Raw genomic sequence first — 9,957 nt, forward strand, 5'->3', positions numbered from 1 at the left:
GATATATGTTTGAGATCTTATCCTTTAGGGAACATTATCTGCCCCATTCCTGTGGCTTTCTCAAGGGCCTGCGCGGGCGTGGCATTGTATTCCTGGAACTGTTCATTCAATGTTTAATTTTTTAAAAGCTTTCCACTTCAAATCAGGCTTCTCAGTGTCTGCTGAGCCCATTAACCTCCCAGGTGTGTGTGCGTGACCCTGGTCACTCATCTGAAGAGGAAAGTGCTGAGTTAGCCCCAAGTCAGGAGGGGCCCAGCCCTCTGGGGATGATTTGTCCTAGAATAGGTTCTTTTCTCTGGGCGCTCACACCTGCTGTTTCCTCCCCCTCAGGTGTCATCCCAGCACTTGGCAAGGTGTGTGATGACCTGTCTGGGAAACACCTTTCCTCTGGTTGCAGGGAAATGAATCTTGCTGGCTTTGAGAGATGGGCACTGTATCTATTCCCCACATATTTCTATATCATCAGCTTGGAGTCTGTCCTATTTCCCAGAATATGCCAGGCTGATCTGCAACTGTGATGCTTTTCTTGGAATGTTACTATGTTACAAACAGCACCCTGACATTTGCTAGCTCTGTGACGTTGCCACACCTTCTCCCTGAGCCTCGGTTTCCCTACCTGTAAGGTGTCTCTGGGTAACACCCACCTTGCTGGGTGGTTATGACAATTATTATAATTAAATAACAAGAATGACCTTTACCCAGATCCTGCTAGGCAGCAGGCACCAGGCCAGAAGGCTTTTCAAAGTCATGCTGGCATTTAATAACTGGCATTTAGGGATTCCTGTATTAAAAATTTTTTTTTGAGTAGGCTGAAACTGAGACAGGCTGGGACCTGAAACCTGGGACCTGGAACCCTTTCCTGCAGTGCTTGCACCTGGACACACATCTCCTCTCCTCAGGCAACAAAATACAAAGAAACTATAAGGAACTAAAAATAACTGCGTGCATGTGCAGCTGGGGCAATTTCTGGACAAAAGATACAAAAAGACCAAAAAACCCAACTGCCACTTCTGAGGAGTTGGGAGCAAAAGCAGGGTACTGTGCATGCACACTGCACACAGCACCACCAAAGGGTGGGCAGACCACCCCTCTGGTCTGACCCCTGGACCCACCTCTACCCTCACCCCATAAAAGGGATCAGCTTGCCCCCCCCTCAGGGAGCAAGGGAACCTGTTACCTGTTTTCGCTCCAAGCCTTGCCTGAATTTCCTGTCTGGCCTCTTGTCAATTTCTATTGATTAAGAAGTGTAAGAACCCTGGTCGGTAACAAAACCATTTCAATAAATTCCCTATGGACTCAAATGTTTTGTCCTTGGTGAGCCTAAAATTGCACTATGAGGAAATTACTGAAGAAAAAATGGGGAAGGGGAGAGAGAAAGAAAAATAGAGGGAAAATATTGGCCTCATCTTGGGGTATTCCCTTAGGACAATGGAACATATAAACTGGTTACATTTCTCCCTTTACATTGGCTCAGAGTCAGTTATACCCAATGTTGACTTAATATAAGGCGCTTTGTTAACATGAAAAATAGGCATCAAAGTTTTTAGACATTGCTTCATTTTTTCCCTCTGATCTCCTCATTTAAGTTTTAGCTTGCTGTGTGTAACTCTATATTCCTTTTTCACTTTGAATGAGGAGGGGTCTACATGCATAAATACTATATTAATGAGAAAAATGCCTCAAAGATGCACAGACCATCCAATTTTTTTTAATTAGGGGTTTTTAGACTGAAGTCCATAAACTCCTGCGTAGGGTATAAATAGACTACAGATGGTCAGTAATCTTCCTGAATATTTAGGGAAGTGGCTTGGGTATCTGTGCATCCCCTCTCTGCACCCAGAGAATTAATAGATTTCATCAGATTCTCCAATGGATCCACGACTCCCTAGATATTATGCACCTCTGCATAATATCTGCTGTAGATAGTATAAATGTAATTCTTGGATCAAGCCAGACCACCAGAAAGTAACCTGTATCCCTCATTGGTATAGCCACCACCAGCAAGCTTTAATCCATTGGGTCCAAACTGGGCTGATTCTGCCCCCAGGGGACATTTGGCAATGGCTGGAGACATTTGTTTGTCACACCTGGAGAGAGGGGCAGACGCTATGGCATCTAGTAGGGAGAGGCCAGGGATGCTGCTGAACACCTTACAATATACAGAACAACCCTGACAACAAAGAATTATCCAGTAAGTTCCAAATATCCATAGGGCAAGGTTGAGAAACCCAGCTTGAACAAAATCTTCTGTTGAAACCTCAATCCTGGCTTGCGGCCAGGGGCGTTACAGAAACTAATGGTTTGAAAGGCAACATTGCATTTATAGTACCAATGTCTCGGTGCACACGATCTGTTGGGCATCACTCAGCACCCCATTTGGCCCAATTGCAATGATCCATCGGAGAAATTTCTTTCAGAATCGGCGTCAGCCAAAGCTTGGGCTCCCTTGAGCAAGAAGTGTTACTGAACGCAATTTCATGTGCCTGATGCATGGTGAGGCCAAACAAACCTAAACGTCAGAGTTTGGAGCAGAGAAAGGTTTATTGAAGGACCAAGCAAGGAGAAAGGCGGGGAGGAGGGGTGTTGGGCGGGGTGGGGGGGGGTGCTTATGTTCCAAAAACACTCCTGAACTCCCCGAAGGATTTCAGCAAAGCATTTTTAAACATGTTTATTGGTGTATAATTGCTTTACAATCGTGTGTTAGTTTCTGCTGTATAACAAAGTGAATCAGCTATACATATACATACATCCCCATATCTCCTCCCTCTTGCATCTCCCTCCCACCCTCCCTATCCCACCCCTCTAGGTGGACACAAAGCACCGAGCTGATCTCCCTGTGCTATGGGGCTGCTTCCCACTAACTATCTATTTTACATTTGGTAGTGTATATATAAGGCAAGGTGAGAGAGAAGTGTGGTTGATTGTTGCAAACTTCTTGGTTCAGGAATCCTTTGTTCTTGCAGCTGCCCATGTAGGTCAGGTCATGATGTTCCTGTAAACCTCCCACAAAACAAATGCTATTCTCTGTTCTGCAACTTTTTGTCTCTATGTGAGTGGGAAAGTGTTATACCCTTGATGGTCAGAGCCTTGAGAATGAGCTATCCTGTATATTTCAGGCTATAGGCACCATTCTTAACTCAGAGCAAAAGCCATGGAATACTAAGGTTAAAGTAAAAGAAACAGATCTAATATGGAGTCAGATTTGTTCTTCCCTATGACAGAAGTGTGACTGTAATTTCTAGATACAGGGCATTTGTTCATTCAATAAGTATTTACTGCCTTGCCTGTCCATTGCCAGCCACTGTTTGGGCTCTGGGGAAAAGCAGTGAGCAAAACGGATACAATCCCAGCCTTCCTGAAGCTTTCACTCCAGTGAGAAGACAGACGCTAAATGAGCTACACAATGTATGATATAATTACTGGCTACAAGGGAGAAGGAGTTACCTGGGTACAGAGAGACCAGTCTGTGCAAAGACCCTGGGGTATGAAGGAGCACTGCAGTTTTAAAGAATCACTGGCTGGCAAAGTTGTGGGAGCCCTGAGAGCAAGAAAGTAAATAGTACAAAAAGCTAAGAAAATAGACGGCAGCCAGACCATGCAGCCTGGACCTGGCTGGCTGAGGCAGGCTTTGATCTTTGTCCTGGAAATGGAAAATTAAGAAACACCTTAAGCTATAAGGAGGATGCACTGTAGAGGGAAAAGTAGATATAGAGAAAAAGGAGACTTTGCAGTTTTTTAGAGCTAATGATTGCTTTGGCATCCATCTGTCCATCCATCAAAATCACTGAATGTCAATTTTGCCTAAATACTCATGCTTTAAATCTCTGCAAGAACCGTGGAGAAGGAATAGCATACGGGGGCTTGTTAGACATGCAGAATCTCAGCAGGACCTACTGTATTCGAATTTGCATTTAAACAAGTGATTTCCATGTGGATTAAAGTTCAAACAGCCCCACCATTAATATTACCAATACTGACAAGAGTCGTCATGAGGCGTGGGATTTAGCATGGCCAGTACCTGGCATAAGCTGGCAGCTCAATAAATGGTAGTGCTACCGTTTTAAAATTTGTAATATTGCAGCTTCAAGAATTGGGCTGCAACTCTGGCTGCTTCTGGGTAGTTGTTTGCCAGCCTCACTTGTAATGATGGGTATTTGTTATTCAGGGAATGTTTACAGAGGAGTGCCTCAGTTTTAAAAATTTTTATTGAAGTTAGTTGATTTACAATGTTGTGCTCATTTCTGCTGTACAACAAAGTGACTCAGTTATACACATATATACATTCTTTTTTTATATTCTTTTCCGTTAAGTTTTATCACAGGAGACTGGATATAGTTCCCTGTGCTATACAATAGGACTTTGTTGTTTATCCATTCTATATATAACAGTTGGCATCCACTAACCCCAAACTCCTACTCCATCCCTCTCCCTCCCCTACCCCCTTGGCAACCACAAGACTGTTCTCTATGTCTGTGAGTCTGTTTCTGTTTTGTAGGTAGGTTCATTTGTGCCATATTTTAGATTCCACGTATAAGTGATATCATATGGTATTTGTCTTTCTCTTTCTGATTTACTTCACTTAGTATGATCATCTCTAGTTGCATCCATGTTGCTGCAAATGGCATTATTTCATTCTTTTTTATGGCTGAGTAGTATTCCATTGTAGATATACACCACATCTTCTTTATCCATTCATCTGCCAGTGGACATTTAGGTTGTTTCCATGTCTTGGCTATTGTGAATACTGCTGCTATGAGCATAGGGGGTGCATGTATCTTTTTGAATTAGAGTTTTGTCCGGGTGTATGCCCAGGAGTGGGATTGCTGGATCATAGGGTAATTCTATTTTGAGTTTTCTGAGGAACCTCCATACTATTCTCCATAGTGGCTGCACCAACTTACACTCCCACCAACAATGTAGGAGGGTTCCCTTTTCTCCACACCCTCGAGGAGTGTCTCTTTTAAAGTACATTTGTGGTTCAGGATTTTCTAAATTACCAGAGAGGTAACACTTGTCCTCTCTCCTCTCTCTCCTCTCTCCAGGAGGAATTACTCACCTGGACACCAGAGTTCTGCTTAGCCTGGATGCAACCACAGAGATTCTGGGTGATCGTCATGTGCCCACATCTCAGCCTTCTGTTGAGGGGGCTGTGCACAGATGTACCCATCTCCCCTGGGAGACCTCCAGGGACACACTCACTGTCCAGAGTCAGGAACATGAGTGATTCTTCTGTGGATACCAAGAGGCAGCCAAACAAGAGAAAGCTGATCAGAAGGGCAGCAGCCAGCCCAGTCTCCTCGGGCCCTCTGAGTTCCCAGAGTCCAGGCACCAGAAGCCAGGGATGGGACCCAGGAGGCACCAAGGTCCTGTTGCATCCAGTGCCCCCTGCCCAGCCACACCCTCCTCGCTCAGAGCTGAGGCACCCACCAACCTCCCATTCCCGGATCAGAGACAGTAAGTCCTTGCTGTTTTAATCTTCCAAGTTGACATTGCTCATTCAAGTGTTTTACCGTCTTTGGTTCTGACCTGATTGGTTTAACAGATGTTGAGGTTGTGCCTGATACCGCCGGTCAAGGTCACTGCGGCCAAATCCTTCCCGGCATCACACAGCTCAGAGGCAAACAGTGAAGGTAGACTTCAAACAAGTTGTCCCAATAGATTGCGATGATGTGGAGGCGAGGAGAAGGACCCGGGGTCCTGGCAGGGGGCCTAACCTGGGTTAGAGAATCTGGGTTTCTTCCATTAGGCACTGAAATTGAAGCTGGAGGAGAAGGAGTTCACCAGCAAAGGCGGGGAGGTGGGAAAGACACAGAGACCTAATTGATGTTTTTTTCTCCTTCCTCCCAGCTGCCTCTTTCTTTCTTCCCCTCTCCACTTTCTCCTTCTCTGCTAACCTTAATTGCCTTCTTCTCCTTCTCCCTCCTCTTCCTCCTTCAAGTGTTTCAAAACCGATTACCATTCATTTCTTGAGTCCTTTGGGTCATGGGCAAAGGCCCTGTGGCTCTTTTTTTGTGCAGACCTCAAGCTCAGAATGGTTTTCACATGTTTAAAGGGTTAGGGCAAAAACAAACAAACCAACCCTAAATAAACTAACCAAAAACAAAACAAACAAAAAAAGAGCAAAAAGGAATATGCAACAGAAACCACATAAGCACATAAGCACAGCTTATGGAACCTAAAATACTTTCTCTTACAGAGAGTGTTTGCTGGGCCTTGGAGTATATGATTCATTTTATTTTCACTGTTTCTTTTTACTTTTGTTGTGTGTGGCTGCTAGAAAATTTTAAATTATATTGTATTTTAAATTGCATTGTATTTCCACCGGAAGAACTGCTGCAGGGGGTTTCCAGCATCTGCTAGAGGGGCACACGTCCCCTCTCGGTTCTTGCTCATCTCTGCCCCCCAGTGCTGTCTGGTGAGTGTAGGTCAAGGTAGAGAGGGACAGGGGAAGCCAGTCATTATTCTTGTTGGTTTCTGGCCTCAGACTTCCTGGGTTTGAATTCCTGCTCTTCTGCTCTCTGATTGTGGACACATTTCTTTCTTTTTTAAAAAATTTTATTGAAGTACAGTTGACTTACAATGTTGTGTTAATTTCTGCTGTACAGCAAAGTGACTCAGTTATACATGTATATATTCTTTTTCATATTCTTTTCCATTATGGTTTATCACAGGATATTGAATACAGCTCCCTGTGCTATGCAGTAGGACTTTGTCGTTTATCCATCCTATACATAATAGTTTGCATCTGCTAATCCCAAACTCTTAATACTTCCCGCCCACATCCCCCTCCCCCTTGGCAACCACAAGTCTGTTCTCTATGTCTGTGAGTCTGTTTCTGTTTTGTAGATAGGTTCATTTGTGTTGTATTTTAGATTCCACATATAAGTGGTATCGTGGTATTTCTCGTCCTCTTTCTGACTTACTTCACTTAGTATGATAAGCCTCTAGGTCCATCCATGTTGCTGCCAATGGCATTATTTCATTTTTTTTATTGGCTGAGTAATATTCCATTCTATATATATACCACATCTTCTTTATTCATTCATCTGATGGACACATTTCTTAACCTGTTGACCCTCAGCATCTTCATCTATAAAATGTGGTCGTAAGAGCAATGCCTCTCCTCCGGGTTTCTGTGAACATGTAATGAGATAACATATGGCAAAAGCTTAGCACAGTGCCTGGCTCACAGAAATCACTAGCAGGAGGACGGCTCCCTAAAGCCATTGGCTGGGGACCCTCTAAGTCACCACCTCCCCGAGACTGAATGTGTTCTTCGTATATTTCAGGAGAGCCAGCGCACTTTTGCCTAGGCTCTCCTGGTCTGGCCCCACCTGAACACTTCCCTACAGCCCTGCCCAGCTGCTTCTGCGGCCACTTGGGATCAGCAGCCCGTCACGGTGTTACCTGAGCTGGCTGACACCCACAGGTGTGGCCGGGAGACCACGGAGGCCAGTGGGGCATGACAGTCACTAGACCAATTTTGCAGCAGGAGGGAGTCCTCCTTGCAGCTGAGAAATGCCACACAGCCTCTGCTAGGGGTGAAGGAAGGGCACGCTGACCCCTGCCTGGCCAGCCAGCAAGAGCTGGGCACAGGGCGGTGCTGGACATTTGGGGATGAATGGGGCACCAGCTCCTGCCTTTGCTTTGTTTTCCAGCTCAAAGCACCAAGCAGACGTGTCTCGTTGGCACCAGCTTCATTCACTCATTCACTCTTCTGGCAAATATTTATTGAGCGCCTGCTTTGTGGCCACACTGGTGCCGAGCACAAGCGATGCACAGCAAGCAAAACGATCAAGGCCTCTGCTCTCATAGAGGCAGAGAAAAGTGAACATAGAACTGGGTGAGCAAGGGGCTGGGTGAGACTTCAGACAAGGTAGTCAGGGAAAGCCTCTCTGAAGAGGTGGCATTTGAGCCAAGACTCAACGGTGAGAGAGATCCTGCAAAGGGAAAGGGATTTCAGGCAGATGGAACAGCCTTTGTGAAAGCTCTAAGCAGAAAATGTGTGTGGCATGGCTGTGGGGGCTTTAAGAAGGCTGGAGTGGCTGGGATGTTGTGAACAAGAAGGGAGTCCTGTGAGATGAGGTCAACAGGGTGGGCAGGCGCTAGCTTGTGTGGGGCATTTGTATCAGTCATCTATTGCTGCGTAACAAATTATCCCCCAAAATGTAAAGGTTTAAAACAACATTTGATATGTCACAGCTTCTGTGGGTGAAGCATCTGGGTGCAGCTTAGCTGGGTCCTCTGCCTCAAGGTCCCTCACAAGCTGCAGTCAAGGTATCATTTGTGGCTTCAGTCATCTCAAGGCTCAACTGGGGAAGGACTTGCCTCCAAGTTCACTGTTGGCAGGATTCGGTTCCCAGTGGCTGTTGGATTAAGGACCCTCAGTTTCTTGCTGGCTTTTGGCCAGAGACCACCCACACTTCCTTGTCACGTGATCCTCTCCCACGTGGCCATTTGCTTCATCAAAGCATGCAAGCCCAGAAGGCAATAGAGTCCGACAAGATGAAAGCATCAATCTTTTGTAACCTAATCATGAAAGTGACATATCATCACTCTTGCCATATTCTGTTCATTTGAACTGATTAATTAAGTCTAGCCCACACCCGAGGGGAGGGGGTTCCACAAGGGTGTGATTATCAGAAATTGGGGGTCACTGAGGACCATCTTTGAAAGCTACCTAACAAGAGCTGGCTGAGCCAGTGTGTGATGTTGGGTCTTAATATGAGTGCAGGGAACTAAGTAGGCGTTTACATACGTTATTTTGCCAGTCTGCCTCTGACAAGAAAAAGCCAAGGGATCTCGCAGTGGAAGAGAGAAGAAGACTTTGTAGCTCTAGAGGTCAGAATTTGGACCAATAGAGGGATGTTATCATGATTAATCATAAGAGTTTTGATATATCATGATTAATCATGAGTTGAATAAGGTAGTGAGCTCCCCATTGCTAGAGGCATGCAAGTAGAGGCTGAAAGACTCCACATGGGGAATGTTGTAGCAGGTCCTTATAGGCTGGGCAAGACCTGAGCATTTTCATGTAATTAAAATCTGTCACTGTGGCACCATTGTAAAGACCACTCTTGGGAAGTTCTTCCTTGAAAGAAAATGGGTGAATAGTCCTGAATACCTAGGTGATAGTCTGAGCGGCTTCAGCCTCTCAGATGTGGATTCTTTGTCCCCATCCCTGCATGCCCAGGCTCAAGGACTCCTCAAAGATTCCTTCCCAGAGATGTCAGTGCCACCCCCTCCTTGGAGGAGGGTCCCTGGGGAAGGACATCTCAGCTGCAGGGTTGTGGATGCCTTTGTGAGTACATTCATCTGTTTAACAAATGCACACTGGAGTACACGCATGCAGGCTCTGGACTCAGACCTGTCTGGGTTCAAATCCTGCCTTTGCCTGTCCTCCACTGAATGATTGATCAAGTCAGACGATTCCTCTGAGCCATGGTTTCCACGTCTGTACAAAGGGGGAAATATTGCGTAACTGTTAAGTTTGTTGTGAGGCTTAAAGAAATAAAACAAGTTCCTGCCAGTAAGTGCCTTTGTATACTGTAAGTGCTCAAAAAAAAAAAAAAGTGGTGACGATGGTGATGAGGGTTGCCGACTTGTTTGTTGACTCATCTATTCACATGGTCGTCTGGCAAACATTTCTTGGAGGCTGGGCGTTCACATCCCTCTGTAGTGCCTGTGGGGAGCTGGCATCAGTTCTCTGAACCTCCCCCGTGAAGTCCCTCCTGACTGGTCAGTCTCCTGGTGTATCAGTTTCCTATGGCTGCTGTCCCAAATCACCACAAACATAACGCCTTCAAACAAAACCAGTTTATTTTTTTCTTGGAGTATAATTGCTTTGCAATGTTGTGTTAGTTTCTGCTGCAGAACAAAGTGAATCAGCTATATGTATACATATATCCCCTCCCCCCTGAGCCTCCCTCTGACCCCCGCCCCATCCCACCCCTTTAG

The sequence above is a fragment of the Balaenoptera acutorostrata genome, chromosome 2, assembly GCF_949987535.1.
Source record: "Balaenoptera acutorostrata chromosome 2, mBalAcu1.1, whole genome shotgun sequence".
In the NCBI taxonomy this organism is placed as follows: Eukaryota; Metazoa; Chordata; class Mammalia; order Artiodactyla; family Balaenopteridae; genus Balaenoptera; species Balaenoptera acutorostrata.